This window comes from Oryx dammah, unplaced genomic scaffold (assembly GCF_014754425.2).
Source record: "Oryx dammah isolate SB20612 unplaced genomic scaffold, SCBI_Odam_1.1 HiC_scaffold_4, whole genome shotgun sequence".
In the NCBI taxonomy this organism is placed as follows: Eukaryota; Metazoa; Chordata; class Mammalia; order Artiodactyla; family Bovidae; genus Oryx; species Oryx dammah.
In genome coordinates, this window is record NW_024070188.1 from 47,407,797 (window position 1) to 47,432,968 (window position 25,172).

The 25,172-nt window shown below is 43.7% G+C and overlaps 1 protein-coding gene across 1 annotated transcript in view; it reads left to right on the forward strand.

The window, feature by feature from the left end:
* Positions 1–354: 354 nt before the first annotated feature.
* The window catches only part of BACH2 (BTB domain and CNC homolog 2), a 385,101-nt gene continuing 360,283 nt past the window's right edge, over positions 355–25,172 (forward strand). Inside the window, exon 1 of the mRNA XM_040238795.1 lies at positions 355–654. The gene's annotated coding sequence lies outside the window, so the exon portion shown is untranslated. The remainder of the gene's footprint in view (positions 655–25,172) is intronic.

Here is a 25,172-nt window from a genome sequence, read left to right on the forward strand (position 1 = left end):
AGCGGCGGCGGCGGCGTGAGGCGCGCCCCCTCCCGCGAGTAGGCCGAGCGCGCGCCCGCCCCCTGTCCCTCCGCCCTAGCCCCCGGAGCGCCATTCGCGGAGCGGCTTACGCTAGTCGCCGGGCGTACGGCGCCCCAGCGGCCGGGGAGGTGCGCTGCCCGGCTCCCGTAAAGTTATTGTGAATGGGGAACGGGTGACGTCAGCGCCGAATGTCAACAATGTAGCGATTGAGAGTGTGGGCGTTCCGGGGAGAGCGCGAGCCGCGCGGCGCGGAGCAAACAGCGCCGAGCAGCCGCCGCCTCGCCAGCAGCAGCAGCAGCAGCAGCGGCAGCAGCGGCAGCGGTGACCGTGCACGCCCGGGCTGCGGTCGCAGCAGCGCTAAAGCCAGCGCCCGCCGCCGCCCTCGCCACCCCGCCTGCCCACTCCGGCGGCCGCCGGGCTCTCCCTTTCTCCCCGGCCTCCCCTCGACCCTTCCCCTCCCCCTTCCCGCCACTCTCGGGGGGCTGGGGACGAGCTGCCATGTGATGCGCCTCCCCTCGGTGAGCTTTCGGTGACCCCCACCCCTCCCCGATCCGCCGACTGCCGGGAGGGGGCTGCGGGCTGGGAGGACGCGGGCAAGAGGAGACGGAAAAGAACGCAAAGTTCTCTGGCGAGGTGAGTCTGTGGCCCGCGGGTCCCAGGCCCCCGCGGCGGGGCAAGTTGGCCGGGGAGGGGGCGCGGGGGGAGCGGGCTTGCGGGACTGGCGGGGAGGCGTGAGGAAGCGGCGCGGGAAGGGAGCCGCGGCTGCCGGGCGCGCACGCAGCCGCCAGCCGAGCGCCCTGCCCGCTTTGATGGCATTTTCTAGGAACGGGAAGGGGGTGGGAGCTGAGCAGGCGGACGCACGGCTGCGGCCGTGCGCTCCGTCGCCCGGCTGTTTACGGCGGGTGAGGAGGCATTGTATTTTGCTCGCGTCGACGGGTGTTTTGGAACAGCAGGGGGAGGAGGAGCAGAGGGTAATAAGTCAGGCGTGGGGAGGGCGGGCTGGAGGGAGGCGCGCGTCCGCGCGACCGGAGCAGCTGTCAGACCCACGGCCCTGCGCTCGGGCCCCCGGCCCGCGATCGCGGTGCCAGGCCGGGCGGCCTCCTCCCAGCTCGCGGCGTCCGCGACCCGGGCTGCTCCGCGAAGCTTTGCGCTCGGCTGTCAGCCACCGCTTTGCGCTCTGCCGTCAGTCGCCGCCGGGTAGCTGAGACTACAGCGACTGGTGGGGTATCAAAGCCCAAGTTTAGGGTCCCGGGAAGTGGCAGCCCGGGGACTCTCGGCGCAGACCTCGGGCTGCGAGCTGGGTACGATCGCTACTAGCCAAGGACCGGGTCATTGGCATGCGTCCCGGGGAGCTCAAGCCGAGAGGCTCGTGCCTTCAGACAGAAAAATCTTGCACCTTCCTCTTCCACGATTCTGGATGAAATCAAAGTGCAACACACACCCCCTCTTCTCCCTGCCTGCACTTCAGTCTGCAAACGCCTTTTGGGCTCCACCTAGGAGAGGAGTTTATCCAGGCGACACCGCTCCACCGTCCCCTCGCCGAGGCGCCCTGAAGGGTCTCGCAGTTTTTCTCCTCTCACCCGGTGAGTGCTCAGGAGCCGAGCACCCATGGAGAGGGAGGCGGGCGGCGCTCCTTGGACTACCCTAGCTGCCCGCGAGAAGGGACTCGAGTGAGCACCTCGGCGACCTCGGTTTGGCCGGGGATTTGCAAGAACTCGGACCGTGGGAGGAAGCGGACAGGGCCGGGTGTGTGCGTGTGAAAGGGACCGCGCACCGCAGGCTTCCAGGGTCGTGGGCGCGCGAGGTATCTGCAGCACCGTCTCGCATGTAGGCGAGTTTGATAACTTGGGGGGAAGTTCCCGCACCGCCGTCAGATGGTTTTTGTCTGTGGCTGGGGAAGGAGCGCTTCGCAATTTGCCTGTCTGGTCACCGTCGTCTCGATGACCCGTGACCCCTGGGAAACAGGAGGGACGAGGGCGCCCAACTCCCGGCAGGGCTGCGCACTCTCGGCCTCCTGGCGAGGGGAGCGGCGGGACGCAGCGTTCCTCGGCTTTCACCTTCGCGGTCTAGTGCTGCAGTCTCTCACTCTCGGTGTAAATTTCATCTGTTGAGTGTATTTAACTAAAATGAGTAATTACTTTAGATAAAAACCCTTTCCTGCCTAGTGGGAACCTTGGCGGCGATGATGCCTAATGAGATATTTTGCTTTTGTCTGTTTAGAGTAAAATTAGAGATGTTAACTCTGATAACGGTTTTCTCAGATCATTAAAATGTAACATGTAGGAAAGGCATGTTGAGCTGCGAAGGCTCTGGCTGACATGAAAGAAGCTGTGCGGGGAGAGGCTGCCACTCGGTTGGTTGGAGGGGCTATTTTGGTAAGGCAGCGGCGGCTCGCTTACAACGTGAGATTGCCCCACCCTGGTGCTCAGGCAGCTCGCAGCTTGTGAGTAAACGGCGGTTTTCATTCTTACAGGTAATAATAAACGTGAGTCAAAATGACATCTTGTTAGAATTAGCCTTCAGTCTGTAAGAGAGATGGCTAAATAACAGTGTTGCATTCAAACTGCTCTCGTGAAAGGTCTGTCAGCATTTCCGTTATAAATGCAGTTTTTCGGGAGTTTATAATTTCACCACAAAACTTTTGAGTGGCTGAAATGTTTAGTGTTCTGCTTTTTAAAAAAATGCGATAATTGCCCACTTCCATCCTATTTGCTGTTCCTGAAACTTGAATATCATTCAGATGAGCGTCCCAGAAACGGAAAACACAACCATAGAATAGAGAAGTTTTGTTAGAATATACTTTATTTGTGCCGAGTAATAGTTTCATTTTGGGTTTTGGAAGGCTTTACGTTTGCCATTTGGTAATCATAAATGTGTTAATTCTGGTATTTGTCAGTTCTGCAGGTGGTTTGAAATGTCAGTTCATGTTGTATATGCCAGGATTACATGGAAGAGCATTCTCATATATGTGTCTGTGAGCTCGTAGCTAAATTATATGCACATCTGTTAGTTACTTATCAGTTCTTTGTATGTTGCAGGCTAAAATCTGCAATAAAGGAGAAGAGGTAAGGCAGAAAGAAAGGGAGGGAGTCAGGGCCCCCTCTTCCCCATCCCCATAACTTTTCAGCATTTCTAGTGCCTGAGAGAAAGCCATTCATTTTCTTTCTTTTGAATTATGCCTTTGACTCAGTGTCTTCAGGCCAGTCCCTTTCAGTCACTCACTTCTGGCTGCAGTGTGAGGGGCTTAATTATTTGTAAACTGCTCTGACATCCGTGGATGAAAGGCACTGCAGAAGTGCAAAGTATTGTTATCCCGATATGGAATTTAATAATCCATTACAGTTCATCAGGAAAATGCACTTTGCAGCGATGGTGGGAAATGTTCCCACCTGATAGAGGGTAATAATAACTGCCTAAAAGTAGGGTCAGATTACAGATGAGACAATTAACTCTAGCCATGTGCTCTTCAATTTGTTGCAATTCATTTAGTGATCAAAGTGAGTCGCAGAGAGCCAGATGGTCAGGTTCGCATCTCTCCTAGGCCAGCCCTTCACTTCTGAGCCCACTGTCTGCACAAGCAACAGGACTTACTCATTAGTGCTTGTGAACTGTTCCTCGGAATTTGTGATCGAGGCTCCTGGGACGCTGACAAAAGGGCTCAGGCCAGTCTGTATTGTTGAGAGCAGTTTAATTTTACTTGGATTAACTCATGCTTAGTGTCTCTGGGATGGATCCAGCCTTAACAAGGGAAGAGAGAGATCCTCGTGGCTCTCTAGCTCAGCGGGGCTGGGCTCCACTGCCCTACTTTTTTGTCTACCTCAGATTTCAGGGGGTGCAGTGTCTGGCTTCTTGAAAATGTTGGCTTATACTCAGATACATAAATACCCTCCTGACTGGCTGAGGGGTGGGGAGCAGGACCAGCTTGGTGGGCACGTGACCCCCTCCCCTCTCAGAAGGACCTCACACGTGGTTTAATCTTCTGCTCTTGTTCTTCTTGAGATCCTTAATAATTCTGGAACATGGGGCCCTTCATCTTCATTTCACACCGTCTTGAAGAGGAGGGGGCATGGCGTGGAGTGGCAGGCAACCCCTGCACCATCTCAGCTACTTGTCATCAGGCAGGAAGGGGTGGGAATAGTGGCTTTGTGTCTCCACACTGTCTGATTTTTCTGAGGGAAGCTGGATATCAGGGTTTTGATGTGGAATCCCCTACTTTCTAAATATTTGCTCACACTTTTTTTAATAACACCAGGCAGAAACATTGTAAGTGCCGGAGCTGGCCTGTAGGCTGTCTGGCTGCCCACTACTGAGTGAGCTAGAACATCTTACTGTTTAATATTCTGTTTTTGTCTATTTTCTAAAGGCCTGACACATCATAGATGATTTTTGAGTCTACCCCAAGTGAATAGTTAACTGTGGTCAGGAAAATTGAAAAAGGGAAAAAACCCAAAACTGAATCAAATGAAATCAACACTGAGTCCCACTCAGGGATTGATAGCTTTCTTTTTAACAGAGAATACAATGTGAAAGGCCATATAATTAATACCAAGGGCACCGTATAATCCTCTGCAGGTAAATAATCTATTTCTTTGGGTCACCTGCCCTCTGTTTAATTGTTATTCACCAGATCAGGTAACATGGCTGTTTAATGCCTGAGGACTCCTCCAGGAGAATTTGACATTTGCCAGCACCCAGTAAAACAGTAGCTGTGGTTTGTTGAATGTTCACCATGTGCCAGAAACAGTGCTGACTCCTTTCCCTGAACATGGACTCCTCGTTTCCTTCCTGGACTCCTCGAGGCAACCCTGAGAAGCAGGCATTGTGTCCATTCTACAGAAGAGAAAGGTTCTCATTGGAAAGGATTTCATCAGAAAGCAGTGTGTGTTGCCCTGACTGTCTAAAGGTTATTTCCCTGTCCTGTATACACAGTCTAGCCCAGAGTCAATGACTGGGCATGGCGTTGGGGGTCAGGGCATGCAGAGAACCCAGGCTCTACGCTAGAGTACAAGGAATAGGGAACAATGTAAGATGAACATAATCTGTCAACATCTGTGACTCATACAGCAAGTATTGCATCTGCCTCCCTGTTCCTTTTCGTCTCAGGAAGGTTCCAGCGACATAGGACCCTCTCAGAGGCACAAGCAGTTCAGAAGTCAGGGCTGGTTGCAAAAACTGGCATTACTCTGGAGAAGAAAAGAAGCTTTCGGCAGAGCTGAAGCCGTGTTTGGGAAAGCAGTACCAAGGCCTTTGGAATGATAGAAAATCGCTCCTGGATTGCCAGTGACAGCATATGACCTATTATTGTCCTGTTTTTAAATTTCATGTAAATATTTACACACTGTTCAAGACAAAACTGAAACCTGCTGTGAATTAAACATTTTGTAAACTCAGATTGCCCAGAATTATTACTCATCTTTTTTTTTTTTTTGGTCTGTGATGGTATTCAATAGAAAAGTAATTCGTTCTTTGTCAATTTAAGGTTTTTACTCCCCCCCAACCTTTTTTTTTTCCTTGTTAATTTCAAATGTCAGTTTCTCTAAGACTGAAACTTATTCTCACCATAAGCATGCTACTCCAGCTTCCCTAAAGCGGGAAGTCTCAGAAGCACCAGTGTGTCCTTTTCAAGGACCATTTCTTTTCTAAAGAATATGGAAATTGAACCTGGTTCTACGAGTGGCACTACTTCAAAAATCAGGCAGGAATGTTGCTTTTGTTTTTCCTTGAGCTTCTTTTTTCCAAAATAGTAAATCTTCCCAATCTGAAAGCATTTCACGTACTTCTTCATCCTCGTCATTGGAATTACAGCCAAAATGTCTCTCAGTCTTCCCCAGTGACCTCGTAATCACGGCTTCTCCAGCATATTACCCTGGTTAACTTCTCTTTTGTTCCTCAGCCTGATTATAAATTGGCCTTTGGTTCTGAGATGTGTCATTTGCCTCCCTGACCTCTGTGTTCTGCTCCTGGTGGCAGGAGGACACGGCACTGATGCCCCTGCCGGTGTCTGCCTGGTTACTGGTCCCCTCTCCTGCTTGCGTCAGCTTTCACCTTCCCTTTTCCCAAGCATTGCCATCCTCCTATTTCCAGTTTTCCCATACTTCTCGTGATTATCTTCATTTATTCCCGAGCCTACAGCTGGCATGTGGATAAACTCCAGCTAGTGCAGAGGGAAGCATTCTGCATTTCCAAGTCCGTTGTCAAAACTCATCTTACTCCATCCTTTTGTCTCTCCCTCGCCACTTTCTGTGGATGCTTCAGGAGTTTCCTCAGGCCGCATGTGTCTTCCCCATAGAAGGCTTAGACTTTGGAGTTTAAAGCTGGGAGAGCCCAGTGTGGCTATTCCTGTTCTTATACGTAGAAAAACAAAGTCAAGGTGTTGCTCAGTGGGTTTGCTTAGTCTCCCAGGATCTACAGATTATAGGCAGGTTTTATATTATTCCCATCCTGTATTTTCCTAATTATTATGGATGGCATAAAATGGGCCAGGTATCCAGAAATGGCATTCTTTAGACGCAAGTGGCTCATTCATTCACTAAACAGATATTGAGTATCCCTTACATGGCAGATGTAGTGCTAGGTGAACATGATGCTTTTGGGGAGCAAGCCCCATCCCGGCCCTGACCTCATGAAGCACCCCATCTAGTAGGAAGGATGACTTTTATCAGATAGCCACAGATGACTTATTGCAGACTCTGAGAAGGAAAGGTATTATATGCACTGGAGGATGTACTGAAGGGACATGACCTGGTTGAGAGGTTGGGGCAGCACTGCCCAAGGAATTTTGGAGTCAGCTGCCATCTGAACCTGTCTGAAACTAGCTAGTTTTCCCCCTACTCTCCCTAGACTGTAAAGAAGGCTGAGCGCTGAAGAATTGATGCTTTTAAACTGTGGTGTTGGAGAAGATTCTTGAGAGTCCCTTGAACTGCAAGAAGATCCAACCAGTCCATCCTAAAGGAAATCAGTCCTGAATATTCATTAGAAGTACTGATGCTGAAGCTGAAACTCCAATACTTTGGCCACCTGATGCAAACAAAGAGCTGACTCATTGGAAAAGACCCTGATGCTGCAAAAGATTGAGGGCAGGAGGAGAAGGGGATGACAGAGGATGAGAGGGTTGGATGGCATCACCGACTCCATGGACATGAGTTTGAGTAAGCTCCGGGAGACAATAAAGGACAGGGAAGCCTGGTATGCTGCAATCCATGGAGTCGCAAAGGGTTGGACATTACTGAGCGACTGAACAACAACAAGTCTCCCAAGCCTATTAATTCACTCCTATCTGTGGCCCTTTGGAATATTGCATAAACCATGGTATAACCCGTTGAGTCATTTTGGCCAATAATAGTTCCTGTATACAGAGTCCAGAATTGATTTATTTACCTGTGTCTTTAGAACCTGATAAAAACAGAATTAATTGCCAAGAATATTGTTTGTTTCCCTACTGGAAAAAAAAATGCAAGTTAGCATTCTTATTTTGGGCATGTTGAGGGTCATTTTGGCAATATTTGAGTGATTAGAAGCTGCAGGCATGCCCTCCCAGTTGTCTAATATGTGTGGGCCTGGGGGTGAGGGGCTTGAGTGAAAATGAGAGTCCAGCTGATCAGAAGCCCCTGCCTGTCCCTGGTATGGTCTCCAGCCTCTGCAGACCCAGGATGATTATACATCCTGTTTTTAGCCCAATTTAGGAGTGCAGACAGCATCTGTGTAAAACAAACTGACTTATTATGTGCTAAAACTCCTCTATTTTCTTTTTTTCCTATGATAGCTAACCTGTGTTGGGAGCCTTATATGTGTTTTTCATAATAACTATTTAATTCATATAACCATCTGGAGGCAGGTGTGATCGTTAAAGACTGAGGCACGGATGTCACTTGGCTAATGAGTGGCTGAGTTGGGTTTGGACACGAGGTGTCTGATGCTAGAACCTGTTCTCTTAACCACCTGCTGTTCTGCACCCCCTCTTCCTTTTTGCTCCATCACATCTCAGAAGTGGAAATATAGGCCATCTCACTCCATTGGATATTTTATTGACATCTATCTGAAAGATAAAATTAAAAAATAATTTCTCAATGAGCCTGGGTGAATGCATCCTTTGTCTTTCTCCTTTCACCTAACTTACTTTCTGATAATTGCATTCCTTAGTTCTCAGTGTCCATCTGAAGATTCAGAGGATGGAAGTGATAACATGTCAAGACACAGGAAGAATTAGAACATGAATCCTATGACTCTGTTCCCAGGGTTTTTCTGTAACTCATGCTCCTGCCCTCTTGCTATGTGAAGAATTTGTTTATAGCTTGCTTTCTTTTTTTTTTTTCCTACTGAGGAGGAAGTATTTCATTCAGAACCAATTCCATCAGAGTTCCTAATGAGAAATATTAGCTGCTAGTAACAGATAAAAACAGGTAACCTTTGCTCCATTCTACTCAGTTTCAGGAAGAGATTATCTTGCCAGATTAGCATGTTGCAACTCTCAACAGGAGATTTGAATGATTTTAAAGGACTCCGCTAGGCAGTTGGTTTGGTAGTGACCCTGATTACCCTGGGTTTGCAGGGTGACTGTTTAGAATGCTGACTCAGCTCTGTCCTGGGCTGGACGTCCAAGTTGTCATCTTTAGTCAAGTGGCATTATCCTTGGAGCTGCTGGAACATTAAGCATATGCTTGAAGCTCAATTTGGGAAATGATCAAGCATATGACTGTACTGTGCTTATTTTTCAGTATTTAGTTCAAATTTTGGAGATGGCTAAATGGGGAGATGCTTAGTGTGTCACTGTTGGAGGTTTTAAGTGATTAAAAAAATCAAGCAGATGAGTGCATAAAGATTTCTATGCAAACAATGATGAGCTTAAAGCTGCTGATTTAGTGTGAGAATTACTTGCACTGATTTGTAGAACATCTATAGAGGTTCAGGCTTCTATATTATGCAAATGAATGAGCCCTGAAGAGTCAAACTGTGAAAAAAAAAATGAAATTAACTATAAAAGATATTATTACCCGTTCAGCAAGTGGAAAATGTAGACTTAGAGTTAACCCTTTTCATGTATCTCCTTGAGAAGATCGACATTGGGGTGATGATCTTGACTGCATTGTGAAGAAGCCATGCAAGGCTTGCTCTTAGTCCTCCCACTGTCCATTTTCTATCCTGACTTCACTCTCTGCTCTGCTCCCTTTAGGCCAGCCAGTGCACTTAACCAGTCCCCTCCTTCCCTTTCAAAACCAGTCTCAGAAAAGGATTTTATGGAAACTGTCTTTTGTTGTTGTTTAGCTGTGGAGTGTTGCGTTTGACTCTTTGGGACCCATGGACTGAAGCCTACCAGGCTCCTCTCTCCATGGCATTCTTCAGGCAAGGATACTGGAGTGGGTTGCCTCCTCCAGGGGATCTTCCCAACGCAGGGATTGAGCAGCAACAACCTAGTGTATTACTTCTTTCTGAAGCATCAGCTTATTAATAGGAGATAAAGTGAAAGAAGTAAAAACCCTAGCGATGGGGCTCGCAGAATCTCAGACACTGGTAACCTGGTGATGGTAGGAAATTTCCGAGTAAAGAGAGGGCTCTATGTAAATCCAACGGTGGAGACAGAATATGGACAGGCAGATTAGAATGTATAAACCACAGTAGTATTAAAAATATGAAGAGCAGATGATTTTTAATGTGATATTACATTTGTCAGAAAGCATCACCTTTCTCTTGCCAGACACTTGATCTGATTGCATCAGCCCGGGTAGCAAGATGGTGTGTTATTTGACATTTAAAGGGAGGTTCAGGGGAAAACCATTTGGTCTATAACTAGGAATTTTTGTCAGTTAGTCAGTAGCAGTGAACCTGAAATACTCTATTATCCTTAAATATTGAATTTTAAAAGAAAAAAAAAAAGAATGGATTTCACCCATCTGCCTCCCCACCCACCCTACACTTCTATTGATTAAAAATTGACATTTAATTTCAAATGTGACATGCCCCATGCTATGAGCATGACTGGTGGTGACAACTGGACATTTGGAGAGGCTGTTTAGTGAAATCATGCTTTTTACATTTTTATTGTCTTGGCATGTGAGATCTTAGTTCCCTGACCAGGGATTGAACCTGTGCCCTCTGCGTTGGGAGCACTGAGTTTTAACCACCTGACTACCAGGGAAATCCTAACCCGGCTGCCTTCTGAACACCCAGTCGTGATGAGTCTGAACTGGCTTCCATTCTACCCCTCCTCCATGCAGACTCCTCCAGCAACCATGCTATGTTGAGTTGATGGCGCCATCTAGTGTCAGTCTGTGGAAATGCCCAGCACTCATCTTTCATGCTCTGGGGGTCTGATCTCTTGGTTAGCTGGAGTACACTGTCTATAGGGGGACCTCTCCCTAATTTGTGCTCGTCTTCTGTCTTCTGTTTAGTACTGCCTCTGTGCCTTTCTCTGTCCATGACGCCATTTCTTTCTGGTCTCCTCTTTCTAGTACCCTCTCTCTGTAGCTCTTTTTTTTTTTCTCTGTTCCAACTCTTGGTGAATTTTTTGGAACAACAGCAACAAAAAAATTGAAACTCACAGCTGATAAGATTTTCCTGATGAAATGTTATGGCATAATAGGAGAGTGTCATGCATTTAAAAGTGGAATTAACCACGAAAGGTCATATTGAAGAACCAGAGTGAAACTGCACAAAGTCCGAAAGTCTCACCTAGAAGACTGCCTCTAATTAGGTGTTTCAGTCGCTCAATAATGTTTTCTTTAGTTTTTAATTGGCTTTGGAACTATTGTTATAGCATTATTTTCTCTTTTAAAACTACAAATGTAACCTCTGACTTGAATTTTAAATTTGAGACAACCTTCACGGGATATCCTGAACATCGTGGTGTTTCTGTGTGGGACGATGTGTTCTGAGTTCCGAATAATCCCTTTCCCTCTGGAGTTTTGGGTCTGGTATTAAGTGAGAGAAAGTAGGTGATAAGACATGTAGGACCTAGCCTGAGATGTGATTACACCAGGACGTTCGTGGGATCCGAATTCGTGTACAGGTTTAAGCTCCCACATCAAACAATAAATTTTAAATTTCCACTTGTGTTAAACATCTCTGCATTGTGGGTTTGAAAGTAAGTCCCCTCTGAAAAACAGGAACTGTGCTTGTCTGTTAACCAGTTTTTGTGGTCGATCGGGCAACTATTTTGATTTTTGTCAGAAGGGAGGAAAAGCAGTTGAATCCAGTTAAAAACTGGTTAAAATGAACTGGCTCGTGAGACTTGAGTGCAGCTGTTCCCCACATCACAACACGGAGAGTGAATTGTTTATTACCAGTCTTCAATTTTATTAGTTGTCACCACTGCTTTTTGAGCAGCGGCATCTCTGCTCTGTGTCTGTTTGGGGTTTAACCTTGGAAGATAGGAGCTGTGAGGGGAGAGAGGTTCCTGTTTGCCAATTTGCATGGACCTTGTTTTTGTTTTTGCCGGGTAGGTGTGTGCGCCTTCTGTCTGCGAGAGCCATTTAGCATGTCAGCAGTTTCCTAGCAGTTGCGCGTGCTGACTCATGCAGCTGTTACAGCCCTCAGCTGGCCCCACTGTGATCGGCCCACAGCACCAGCGCCGCCTTGGAGAGCACCTCGACCATTTCGCTGCGGGGAGACTATTTTCAGATCTGTGGTTGCTGCCGAGCCGGGTTCCCTTCTCCCTCCAGCAACCAGACAGAGCTTTTATTTCCCCAGGGTAGAAAACTGGACAGATTTCTACCTTGGTGACTGTGTGAGCATTACAGTATTTCTGGGAACCCCCCGAAGAAAACCGATTTTGTACTTCCTTTTAATTTTCTGGGGTTCTTTATAGGGAGAGGGGAGTGGGGATGAGAGCAAGAGAAAGGGACGCTGCTGTTATTTCCTCCTCAGCACCAGAGGGAACTCTTCTGAACAGTTAACTGAGGTTTTCCTGGTGTAACCCAGACCTGACCCACTTCTCCCCATGTCAGGGAAGAGTGTGTGCCCGGACCGGGACAGTGGGCAGGAGGTGTTCAGCAGCCAGCCCCACTTTGTTTTATGTGGTTCAAGTCCTTAAGTAATGACAGATTTTGTTTGTATCTGTTGCATGTTATTAAGGTTAAAAAAAAACTCAAACCTGACCTCCGGTCATTTTAAAGCTGGCATGTGTTTTCAGAAATGGTTTCGCTGTTTTTGGAGTTCAGTTCTGCTTATTTTCATCGGAAAGTGAAAATGTTACTTTTTTTGAGGTTTATAAATAAACTTCCTTTTGCAGATACAAGTTGATCAGAGCATCCTAAACTTATCTTGAGAAAGCTGATTAAAGTGAGATCAGCTAGGGAAAGGAAAGCTTTATACATCCTTGTGGAGTTTGCCTCCATTTTTTTTTTTTTAGCTTCAATAAGCATTCTGAAGGAGCTTTGACCAGTAATAAAGAAAAAGCCAAGCCACAGTGACTGTGTGTAACATGATGTTGATGGAAGTTCTTGGTTTCCGCCGATACAAATGACTCATCAGTATCAATAGAATTGTGACTTCTAATAATAACACAGTGCAAGACCTTCAAAACATGTGGTTTTAGCCCTAGCTGTTAGTGAAAGGTTGGAAAATATTAGTTTGAGCTTTTTTTTTTTCTGATCTCTTGATTTCACCCAAGTTTAAAGTTGTTTTTTGTAGGTGTGATGATCACACTATTGTTTTTTTATCTTACTGTTTTTAGTTTCGTTATGACCAAGTTGCCAAACTCAGATCATTTAGAAATCTGTGCAGTAAGCATCTCCCGGCGGGGCTGTGTTTTGAGGGAAATGTGGCTGAAAAGCAAATCCTCCCTGAACAGAGAAAGGAAAAAACCGGTCCGCACTCTGGTCCACCAAGCTGCCAGCCTTGTCCACAGCGCCTGTTGTGGAGGGTTGTGGGACCGCTGACTGGCTGATTGCCCTGTGAGTCATTGTCAGAGGAATCCAAGAGGAAGGGTAACAGAAAATGCGAGTCAGGGGAAACGGCCGAGTGAGGAGCAGTTACAACAGGAAGGACGGTGCTGCCCCGTTTCCAGGGCTGAAGGGCTGAGACCCGCAGACCCTGAGCATCACAGGGAGTTTAGGTGTGTTTTTGTAAGTTGCAGCCTCTCTGCTTGCGTCTATTTGTGGGCGCTTTCTTATTTTGCTGTTCAGTTTTGGTTTGTTTTGCCTGCAGTTTGGCCAGACCATCAGAGATTGCTATCTTAGCTCGGTAAGACCACAGAGGTCTTACCCCAGGGCCTTTCCTTTTTGCATTCTGTAGTGAAAGCATCTGAATTTCTAGACTATGAAATCAGCACCTACGTTTACCTTTATACAGCTTTTTTTCTTCCTGAACACTTCATCTTTAGAAATGTTGCATCACTGGTTTCCTAGCTACTAGAGCCAGTGACCTTTGTGCCTTACCTGCTACGTTAGCCTTGATCTGGGAAATACTAAACGCTTTAAAGAGAAGCACAAAATGAGAAGGTTACTAGTTGAAATTTTGTGCCAGTCTTGCCTCTCCCACCGTTTGTTCTAGATGGCTCCTGTTTTTCCTTGCCATCTTCTCAGCATTTTTTAGTTTTAATACTTATGCCTCCCTTTGCTCTCTTTACCCTGGTGTCTTGCTCCCCGGTAGCATTTCCTTTCTTTGCCTCGTGTTCTTCCTCTCTCTTGCCAAGTCTTTACATTTCTTTCTCTATGTGTACACACACCTCTTCTCGTTTGTTCTTGTAGATTCTTTCTGCTCCTGCCTGCCTGCACACACCCTTTCTCACATCATTCCTAGACAGACCTAGGCATGTGCGCACATATGCACACACTCTGTACATGCGTGGACACATGTGCACCAACACAACCCCCTCCCTGACCCTGGTCTCTTGCTTATGGAGGCCCCACGGTGGCTCTGGGTGCTGCTGTTGCTATCTCTTCCCAGAGCTGGTTTCTGGGAGGGGTCATTCAGACAAGAAGGGAATTGGAAGGGGAGCGTGCACTGGCTTCCCGCCTGTGTCAGAGAATACATCCTGGGAAGGAGGCTGGATTCTGAGGCTCCAGGAAAAAACCCAAAGGAGGCTCTGACTTCAGAATCCAGGGAGTAGGTTACTGTTTAGTCCCTAAGTGATATCCGACACTTTGTGACCCCTATGGACTGCAGCACGCCAGGCTTCCCTCTGCTTCACTATCTCCCGGAGTTTGCTCAGACTTCTGTCCATTGAGTTGGTGATGCCATCCAACCGTCTCATCCTCTGTCACCCCCTTCTCCTGCTCTCAGTCTTTCCCAGCATCAGGGTCTTTTTCAGGGAGTCGACTCTTCACATCAGGCAGCCAAAGTATTGGAGCTTCAGCTTCAGCATCAGTCCTTCCAGTGAATATTCAGGGTTGATTTCCTTTAGGATTGACTGGTTTGATCTCCTTGCAGTCCAAGGGACTCTTCAAGAGTCTTCTCCAACACCACAGTTTGAAAGCATCAATTCTTCAGCCCTCAGCCTTCTTCATGGTCCAACTGTCACATCTGTACATGACTACTGGAAAAACCATAGCTTTGACTGTACAGATCTTTGCTGGCAAAGTGATTAGGAGGAGGTAGGCCTGAGCTTGGGGAAATCAGCCAAAGAGAACAAGGTGTTGGGATGCTGTTTCCACCAGCCTTGAGCTGGAGAATCCTGATGGGGCGAGAAAGGCCTCTGGATGGGGTGGGTGGGTGGGGAGTACTCAGGGGAGGAGGAGGCTCAGAACTCAGGGTGTGAAAGAGGATGGGGATCATCAGCTTGCCCTCTAGCCGTTAAAATGCCCATGGAGCCTGGTAGGTCTGGGGGAACTGGCAGGAGATCCCAGGAATACCCAGGCTCCCTCTGCGACCTTGGGCTGTCTCTTGCCCCACAAAGAGCCCCTCCCCGCCCCTGTGGAATGGGGGGACCACCCTCCTTTCCAGGTACCCACTCTTCTCCTTCCTTTTCTCTGAGGCTCTTATCACCCTCTGACCTCCTGTATATGAAGTTGCTTGTCCATCTGTCTCCCTTACTATGAAATCAGCTCCAGACTTTGGGGTCTTTGCCTTCTTTGATCACTGTGTAAGTCCAGGGGCCTGGAAAAGTTACACTACAGGGCTGCTCATAATGAATGAACTTACTGTCTCTTAAGAATCACCTGTGGCTTCTCACTGTCCATAGAAAACACTCAGAGTCCTCAGAAGAGCCTTTAAAGCTCCTTACAATCTGTTCCCAGGCTACCATTTCAGATATATATTTCATCAGTGTTTTCTTCTAGCTCAACTTTGGTTCATCAGTTTTATTGTTCCGTATCAGTCATTGTCACCATACTTTTCCTGACCGTTCTCAAGTAAGACCTTCTTAAGACGTGATTAATGAAGGGATCTGAAGGACTCTTTAAGTGCAGACCTAGAAAATTCTTACAAAAAAGTTAAAATGTATGAAGAGGCCTTCACTTTAATTGTTTGAAAAAATGTGAATAGAACGTCAGTTCATTAAAACCTGAGGAGTAAGAAAACAAGCCCAAGGTGGTTGGTGATATTTGTGGGACATCTGTGGGAATGTTCCAGCATATGTAAAGAACGCATGACTTGGTAAGAAGAAGCCAGACAGCCCAGTAGAAAAATGATACTGTACATTCATAAACTTGAACAAGCACTTCATTAAGGAAACCCAAATGGCTAGTTGAATAATGTATGCTGGATAAAATTACAGGAACACACCGTACACTGTCTCTGGATTTGCAGACGTTCACATATCTGATACAACCATGTGTGGGCGAGGATGTGCACGCTTGGAAGGTCTTGTACATAGTTGGTAGGAGTAGAACTTGATACAGTTACGTTAAAGGACAGTTTATTACTGAACCAAGTTCAACCCAGTACAATTTAGCATTCTTACTCCTAGATACACATTTTGGAAAAAGTCTTACGCGTGTGCTTCACAATGGATAAGGAAGTTGTGGTACATAATGTGCAATGGGATATTTGTTGCTGCTGTTAAGTCAGTAGGTCACATCTGACTCTTTGCGACCCCATGGACTCTAGCCCGCCAGGCTCCTCTGTCCAGGAATTTCCCAGGCAAGAATATTGGAGTGAATTGCCATTTCCTTCTCCAGGGATCTTCACAACCTAGATCAAACCTTCGTCTCCTGCTTAGCAGGTGGGTTCTTTACCATTGAGCCCTGGGAAACCTGCAGTGGAATATTACTCAGCCGTAGACAGGAATGAATTTGAGTTAGTTGAACTGAGGTGGATGAACCTAGAGTTTGTTATACAGAGTGAACTAAGTCAGAAAGAGAAAAAACAAATATCGTATATTAATGCATATGCAGGGAATCTAGAAAAATGGTACTGATGAGCCTGATTGCAGGGCAGGAATAGAGACTCAGATGTAGAGAACGGACTTCTGGACTCGGTGGGGAGAAGGAGTGGGTGGGAGAAACTGAGAAAGTAGCATTGAAACATATATGTTACTATATGTGAAACAGATAGCTAATGGGAAGTTGCAGTGTAACTCAGCTCAGCCTGATTCTCTGACAGCCTAGAGGGATGGAATGGGGCTGGTGGTGGTGGAAGGGAAGCTTAAGAGGGAGGGGATATATGTGTTCTTATAGCCGATTCATGTTGTTGTATGGCAGAAACCAATACAACATTGTAAAACAATTATCCTCCAATTAAAAATAAATTTTAAAAAAAGGAAACACTGACAAGAATGTTCAAAGAAGCATTGACTAATAAGAGGAAAAACGGGAAACAACCCAGATGCTCGTCAACATTGTATTCAATTAACTCATTTTGCTGTACCTACCCACTGAGGTACTGGCTGTGAAAAAAAAAGTCAGTAACACCACATACAGGAGGGTGTGCGAGATGTGTTTAAGAGCAAGGATTCTGCCTGGGTTCAAAATCTGGGTCTCCCACCTACTTTGTGACCTTGGGCAAGTTTCTTAACCTCAATGCTCATCAGTTTCCTTACCTGTACATGGGGGTAAATGATAGTGTCTGCCTGATAGGGTTGTTAGGAGGATTAAATGAGTTAATATTTGTGACATGATTAGGAGAGTGACTGGCATGTAATAAATCCTAGGTAAGTGTTTGTTAAACAAAAATGCATACATCAGTATGGGTTAATCTTAGAAATGTAATGTCCAGTGAGAAAAGCAAGACACAGAAGAACGCATATAGAATGATTCCATTTATATAAAGTTCAAAAGCATGCAAAACTGAGTGGATTGCTTAGGGATGTACATATAGATGTTAAAATTATAAAGAAAATTAAGGCAATGATTGCCAGCAAAAAAAAAAAATCTGTATAATGGTTACCTCTAGAGGTGATGGAGTAGGATATGGTAGGGAAGGAATTCTTTGGGGGCTTCTAGGGTCCTCAAGATGTTTTATTTTCTAGCCTGAATAATGGTCCCAAGAATGTTCTTTTAAAATAATTATTATTTTAACTGTGTGTGGATTTTTTGCAAATGTATATACTTATTACATATTAGATAATACATTTTTAATAGATTTTGTGAGTTGTTATTTTCTGAAAATATTTCTGATTTGATCTGTTGTTTTAAAATTACCTAAGAAAATGCCAAACCCAAAGTAGCAAGGTGACATTTAGCAGGCATAAATGTAAATTCCTACATTTGAGTTAAATAACCTGTTCAAGTACAGAATTTGCACACCTGCTTGATACTTGTTTCCCTATAAGACTCTGAGCTGCCAGTGCAGTGTGGCCCTTGCTTCTTACTGAAGGTGACATTTCCGCAGAGCCACGTTTAGTGAGCTGTCCCATTTAGATAGGACTGTGCAGTGATTTTGCTCAGCTATTCCCAGGCCTGGTTGTCCCATGTACAGAATCCTGTGCCCCATTCCTGGGGACTATTTTAAGGAAGATACTGACCATGGATGGAGCATCCTCTGTGATCAAGATGTTTCAGGATCTGGAAACTGGCCACTTCTAAGAGTAGCCAAGGAAGTGGGGATATTTAGTTTGGCGAGGAGAAGATGTAGGGAGAGAAAGGGTGTCTTCCGTTATTAGAGGAGGAAATCAGCTTTCTCTGTTGTTCCACAAGTCAGATGCCTGCCGTGTCTACTGGTGGAGGCAAGTTTCAGCTCCTAGTGGCTGGAGACTTCCAAACAAAAGCTATGGGCTCTCCTTTAGGCTTGACTGATCTTGGTACCTGACGCGTGGTTCCAGGCCCAGCAGCATCAGCGTCATCCAGAGTACGTTAGAATGCAGAATCTCAGGCCCACGCCACAACTATGGAGTCATCATCTGTATTTTTATCAGGATTTCCCTGGGGATTCATTTACACATTAAATTTTCAGAGATACTGGCCTAAACATTTCTAACATCCTTCTTTGTAATTTTTAGGATTCCGTGATTTTATTTAAAGTATATGTTCAACTGAAAATTACCAGTTCATATGTGACATTATTGATTTTAAAACCGTGACTATAGTTAATAATAAGGTATTTTATATTTCAAAGTTATTGAGACAGTAGATTTTATAAGAAAAAATAAATTTGTTTAGTATGTGTGGTAATGGATATTAACCAGACTTCCTTGGGTGATTATTTCACAGTATGTACTGTGCTCAGTCATGTCTGACTCTGTATGACCTCATGGACTGTAGCCCACCAGGCTTCTTTGTCCATGGAGATTCTCCAGGCAAGAACACTGGAGTGGGTTGCCATGCCCTCCTCCAGGGGATCTTCCCAACCCAGGGATCAAACCCAGTTCTCCTGCACTGCAGATGATTCTTTACCAACTGAAGCTCCAGGAAAGCCATTTCACTATATCTATCTATCTACATATATATGTACACACATACACAAATATCAAGTCACTGTTGTCTACCTGAAACAAATACATGTTGTATGTCAGTTATATCTCAATTTTTAAAAAGCAGAAAATAAATGCCTGAGTATGTTACATGTACATAAATCCAAACAAGTTTTTGTTGCTGAATTAGTTTGAAATTTTTTTGTCCATTTTCCCCCTAAAGTAAATGTAATGTTGCTTATGTCTTGGGGCAGCTTATAACAATTACAATATAATAGTGATTAGTGATTTTTTTTCTTTTTTAATATATAGGATGAGATTCTTATTTTAAAATTATATTAGTTCATTCAAATTTTTCTTCTGTAGTCTTTAAAGTTTGCAGAGTGAATTAAGGTTCTGAATACCCTTAAGAATGCTCAAAAGAGACATTTAAATGATAAAAACATATCACATTAATTTTGTACTTTTTTTGCTTGTGCATATTCCATATTTTGACCTTATAGGAACCTTCAAAGTCTGAGTATTTATAGTGATTCTCCACAGTGCCCTTTATCTTTTAGATACTAAACCTGAGATCAAGTAAAACAGTTGTACCTTTTTCCCCCCTCAAAAGATCATGACTAATTTAAGCTCATTTCTTATTTTCCTTAAAGATTTGCTACTCATCCTTTTAACTTATGAAGTTCAAGTGGAACCCATGATTCATTTCATCCTTTTCCCTTTATGTAATTAGTCATTTATTCTTTTGATGTCCACAGTAAAACTAATACTTAGCATGATAGTCTTAAGATTCCAAAATAAAGAAGTTCTTAAATGACTTACAATCAGATATAAAATATGCTTTACTGTATGGCAAAAATGAATAGGGAAAACTTCTCATGAATAAAAGATGTGTTTTTTAAGGCCATATAACCATGAGTTACTTGGCTTAAGCACATATTTCCAGATCTGTTTTCTTTTAACATGTAGGACAAAGAAACTGTACTTTGATATTTGGCTTAAATATTATTTGGTGATATATGTCATCTAGATAAGATAAGATATGACAAATGGCTTTATAAAATGTAAGGTACTATAGGTACTTTATTAACTTCAGTGCATGATAACCCAGTTTTCATTTTAATTTAGCAGGGTTTCCCCTCCTTTTCTGGAACTGACTTAAACAAAATCTAAATTCCATCTTAGTGTGAGTCTTTGAGTTTCGATTTCTTTATCCACAAATGATTTTGAATAGATGTCACCACAGGTTATCATATTAGTAATTGGGAGGTGGAAGGCTAGACTTTTTTCTGTAAGCTTGCTTGCTTGTTTTCTTTATTTGTTCATTCATTCATCATGAATATATACTGAGAACTTTCTGTGTTCAAAGCTCTGGGCTGAGTGCTCTGGTAAGATATAAAATAAATAAGCCAGTCCAAGGTACAAAATTACTTGTAATTTATAAATTTATTTTTAATAATTATCATTCTTTTCTGAACTTTAGAATGTTTGATCACCATTTAAAATATTGAGTAGACGTGAGATCGATGGTGAACTTGATAGCTGTTAAAGATACAAATGTCTGAAGTATATACTTCAGTTTTTAAGAGCAAGGTTGAGGAAGAGTCCTGCATATCCATATAGAGTTTACCCGATCTTAGATTTTTTTCAGAATGCTTTGCAATCACATACTCCAGTCTAGTCTGTGCTGTTTAATACGGTCGCCACTTAGCTGCATGTGGCTTTTGACCACTTGAAATGTGGCTGGTCCAAGTCAAGATGTGCCATGAATTTAAAATATACACTGGATTTCAAAGATTTAGTACAAAAAAGACAAAATACCTCTTTAATAAGATGTTGTTTACCTGTTGAAATGATAATATGTATTAAAATGTTTTAAATTTTATCTATTTCCTTTTAGTTTTTAAAATGTGACTACTAGAAAATTTGAAGTTACGTATGTGGCTCACGTTTTATTTCTGTTTGAAAGTGCTGGTCTAGGTTCTAAAGTGTAGAGTGATTGAGAGCTCTCAGAGAAAAATATCAGAGCTTAACACAGAGAGTTTTAGAGATGAGATACCACTGACAGAATCCACTTACTCAAAAGAAGAAATCTCAGTCTGCACCTTTGCCCTACTTTGAGACATGCCTGCTTTCCTGAGCACACAAAAAGAGCATTGGTAGAGCGAGCATTTTAATATCTGCAATGTACAGAGTACTGAAGGGGATTAAAATATATATCACACAGGTCCCTTCTTTTAGGAAAAGATTCAGCCTACTGAGGAGACAAGATATGAGCATATGACTTGTTATATCATAGAAAGAGAGAAATAGCTATTCAACACTCTTTTCCAAGAACTTGGAAGCACTCAATGGAAAAGGAAAGAAATGTCACCATGGCAGGGAGGGGTGCATTGATTGGGTGCTCAAGAGTGGGTAAGATTCCAGTGGGCAGAGGGAAAGGGGCATGGCGCGGTAGGAAGGGGATTGGGTGGAAACAAGCGAGAAAAGATAAAAAAGCACAAGAAAATAGAGAGGTCAGCTGAGTCCAAGGATGGAGTGTAAGGTATGAGTAGAATAAATGTTGCATATCTTTGTTAGAGTTTCCCAGGTGGCTCCAGTTGTAAAGAATCTGCCTGCAATGCTGGAGATGTGGGTTCAATCCCTGCATCAGGTAGATTTCCTGGAGAAGGAGTAGCAAGCAACACACTCCAGTATTCTTCCTCGGAAAATCTCATGGACAGAGGAGTGTGGCAGACTATAGTCCACGGGGGTTGCAAAAGAGTCAGACACTACTTAGCGACTAAACAAGAGCAAATCTTTGTTAGAAAGTCCTTTAAATAGCAAAATTAGTAATACTGTATTTCCAGTTACATTTATACTTATATTTGTATACAATCTTGTAACTTAAAGAATTCTCAATAATACAGTATCATTTAATATTTTTGGCAACAGTGATCAGCATTTTTTTTTTTTTGCTAAAAGTACACTGTTATGTCATTTGATTTTTGCTGTTGACTCCATTTTATAGAAGTAGAAAGCAGAAAAGCCTGGCTTGCATATTAATGATAAAGTCTTGAATCTGAATTAAACTCTCTAGCTCAGTTTTACTATACTGAGCCACTCTGAATTGCACACCTGTAATTCTGTTTGCTTTGCCAGTTTTTGAACTTTATATACATGGAATCATGCAGCACGCACTGTTTCATGTCTGGCTTCTTTCATTCAGTGTTGTGAAATTCATTCATGTCATTGCTTATAATGGTCGATTTTTAAATTCTCTGTGCTATATAGTATTCCACTGTATGAATATACCACTGTTTGTCTGTTTGTATGGTTTTCAGTTTTCTTGCCATTCTGAATGACACTGTGGTTGAACATTCCAGTACATATCTTTGGGTGAACACACAGTATGTTTCTGTTGGGCATATATGTAGGAGTAGAAATATAAAAGCAGCTAAATTATTAAATTGTCTTGGAAATGAGTTTAAAATTTGACTTTATGATAGTCTTTAGAAGAAAAGTAAAAGCTGCAAACTTTTAAAAAACTGAAATAGAGTTGATTTACAATGTTGTGTTAATTTATGGTATACAGCAGAGTGATTCATTTATATATATTCTTTTTCATATTCTTTTCCATTAAGGTTTATTTCAGGATATTTAATATAGTTCCCTGTGCTGTACAGTAGGACCTTGTTATTTATCTATATTATATGTAGTAAAAAACTACAGACTTCTAATCCTCAAATACTATATCAAAATAGATATCAAGGCAGTCTTTACAAAAGGATCTAAGGTGTAATAATTTTTCTGCTTTTAACACATTTTTGGATGGAAGCATGAAAATAGTAAACTTTTTCATCTATATAGAATTTGAAAGGGGCAACCAGGTGGCGCAGTGGTAAAGAATCCTGCTGCCACTGCAGGAGGTGCAAGAGATGTGGGTTCGATCCCTGGTTTGAGAAGATCCCTTGAAGTGGGAAATAGCAACCTACTCCAGTATTCTTCCCTGGAAAATTCCATGGACAGAAGAGCCTGTTGGGCCACAGTCCATGGGGTTGCAGAGTCGGAGGCCGCTGAGCGACTGAGCACACACACCACCTGTGAAAAGGCTGAATGTGTATCACTAAGGTTTCCCTTACAGTTATACTTCTTTCCTCCAAGAGAAGTTCTGGCAGATAAATAGTGGATAATGAAGATGAGATTGTTACCAGGATGACATTATACTAGGGTATAATGAGCAATAAGTATCTGGATTATGTTTATTGGGAGATGAGGAATTTGAGGTGCAGGTAAATGGTAGGAAATTACATCCCAAAATCTATAATGAAAGCTACCATTCTCAAAACTTTATTGAACTTCCCTCCAACCCTCCCTCTTTTGTTTAGGGGAATCTTCAGGCAATCAAATTTGCATTCTTGCAAAGAAGGCAATTACAAATTCCCCAACCTGTTTTTAGGGGAAAAATAAAAATGAAGGCAGACATTTATCCAGAGGCATCCTGTGTGAAGGAAGGGTAGTTCTAGGATTTGCCAACAGAAGACTTCAGTCTTTGTAGCTTCTTAACATTAATGATGATCATTTAAAGATGGGTCTTTTATGTTTAGACTGACCAGAGTTGTTGAACTTAAATTGACTGGGCAGAGGAAGAAATCTTTCTTTTTTCTGTGCTCTGACTCAGGGTGGCCCTAGGCAGGTTACAAGGCAAATGGAAATGTAGCCTCAGTGGACAGAGAGCATTATTGTGGTTATTGGTGGTAAATAAAGGACATTAACTTAGAGCATATCACTTATGAACTGAAAGTTTCGTTCCTCTGTTGCTATGATGGGCATCTCTTGCATTTTGTAGAAAGACCCTCCTGGTTACTGTTATGTCAGAGAAGTGTAATTACTCCAGTCTCCAACTACTGTGTGTACTTTGAGAGATTATGGGTATTTGTGTAAAAGTCACATTTTTTTTTAATGTCCACTGATGATTTCCTTAGGGCTACACGGTGTGGGTCAGCATTTGAGCTTATTCAGTTTTTCCTCTCACTTTCCAAAATCAATATCAAATGAGAGCATGATGGGGGAATCAAGTTATTTTCAAGTCATATTTGAAGAACAGGTGTGTTTTTTCCTGATTTACAGTGCAGGTGCATTTGAATGTAACTGCCTAAAATGGTGATTAAAAAATTATTCAAGTGGAACAAAGCAAAGTTTTAAAAATGACTTGTAAACAGTTGCTCTTATTTTTTTTCCTGTTTTCTCTCCACTTAAAATAATGTGGATTTCTGAACACTCCAAGAACCCTTAACAATACTCCTCCAAACATGTGAATTACACTCATTCAATAAGATCCAACCTCTTCATTGGTAGGACGATGCCGAGCAGTCACAGGGCCCTGGATCTTTCCTTTGTCCAGTCTAATTCTAAGGCGGAGAATAGTCCTCCCTGCTTTTGAATCCAGTGACATCTTTCCATTCATCATTGAACACCAGGGAGAGCAGAACCACTTAACACCCCGCCCCACCCAGAACACCCCTCACCACTGTGGGCTCCCACTCTCTGCCAGGGGGTTTGTAGCTTTAGTCTTTCAAGAGCCTCGAATATTTGATGGTGAGATCCTGCACGCAGGTAGCCAGTTATCAGGCTTGTGTGGGTGTGTTTAGAGGGGTCTCCCCTAAAGCTTAGCTTTAGGTCTTGGTGACTGAATCTAAATAACACAGGTTACTCATCACGAGTTGAAGATTTTCCCCTTTTCACATTGATGCTTCTGATATAATTTTGTACGTTGGCTGATGATGTGTGCGCACTTTGTGGCTGCCAAGATGCAGCTGGAAAGTGTGGGGGGTTGTCTGCTTCCTCTGAGGCTGCTCCAGGTGGTCAGGTGGGGGCGGCATGATAAAGGTGCGGCACCACTTCCGGCAGTTCGTCTTGTGAGTTCTGTTCACCGGCTGCCTGAACCTGGGTCCCGGTTCTCTCCTGCACACTATTTTTCACTGCTTCCGATTCGCCTGATGCTGGTTTATGACTTAGGTGGTGGTTCAAAATTCCCTTTTTATCAGTAGCTATGAAAAATCTTTCCAGTTACTTTGTGTCGCCATTGCCCTTTCTTCTTTTGCTGTGCATTTTCTGTATTTTGTAAAAAAAAAAAAAAAAAAAGAGAGACCTGGAAAAAGATTTTAGTACCATAGAACAGATAAAGGTTAGGTGGATCGTTTAAATCCCTCATTAGAGCAAACGTAGAAATCATTTTATGTTCTTGGCAGACCGAGTGTGCAGAAATGCATTTTATGTTGGAAGCTGTAGGTTATTTAACACAGATATGGAAAAGTCCATTTCAGAATATTGACAGAGGATCACTAGACTTGTAAGGGGTTCATTTATTCCATCTGCCCTTCACATACATGTCTTTTGAATTTCTGCGTTGCATCACTGACTCAGTGGACACGAGTCTGAGCAAACTCCA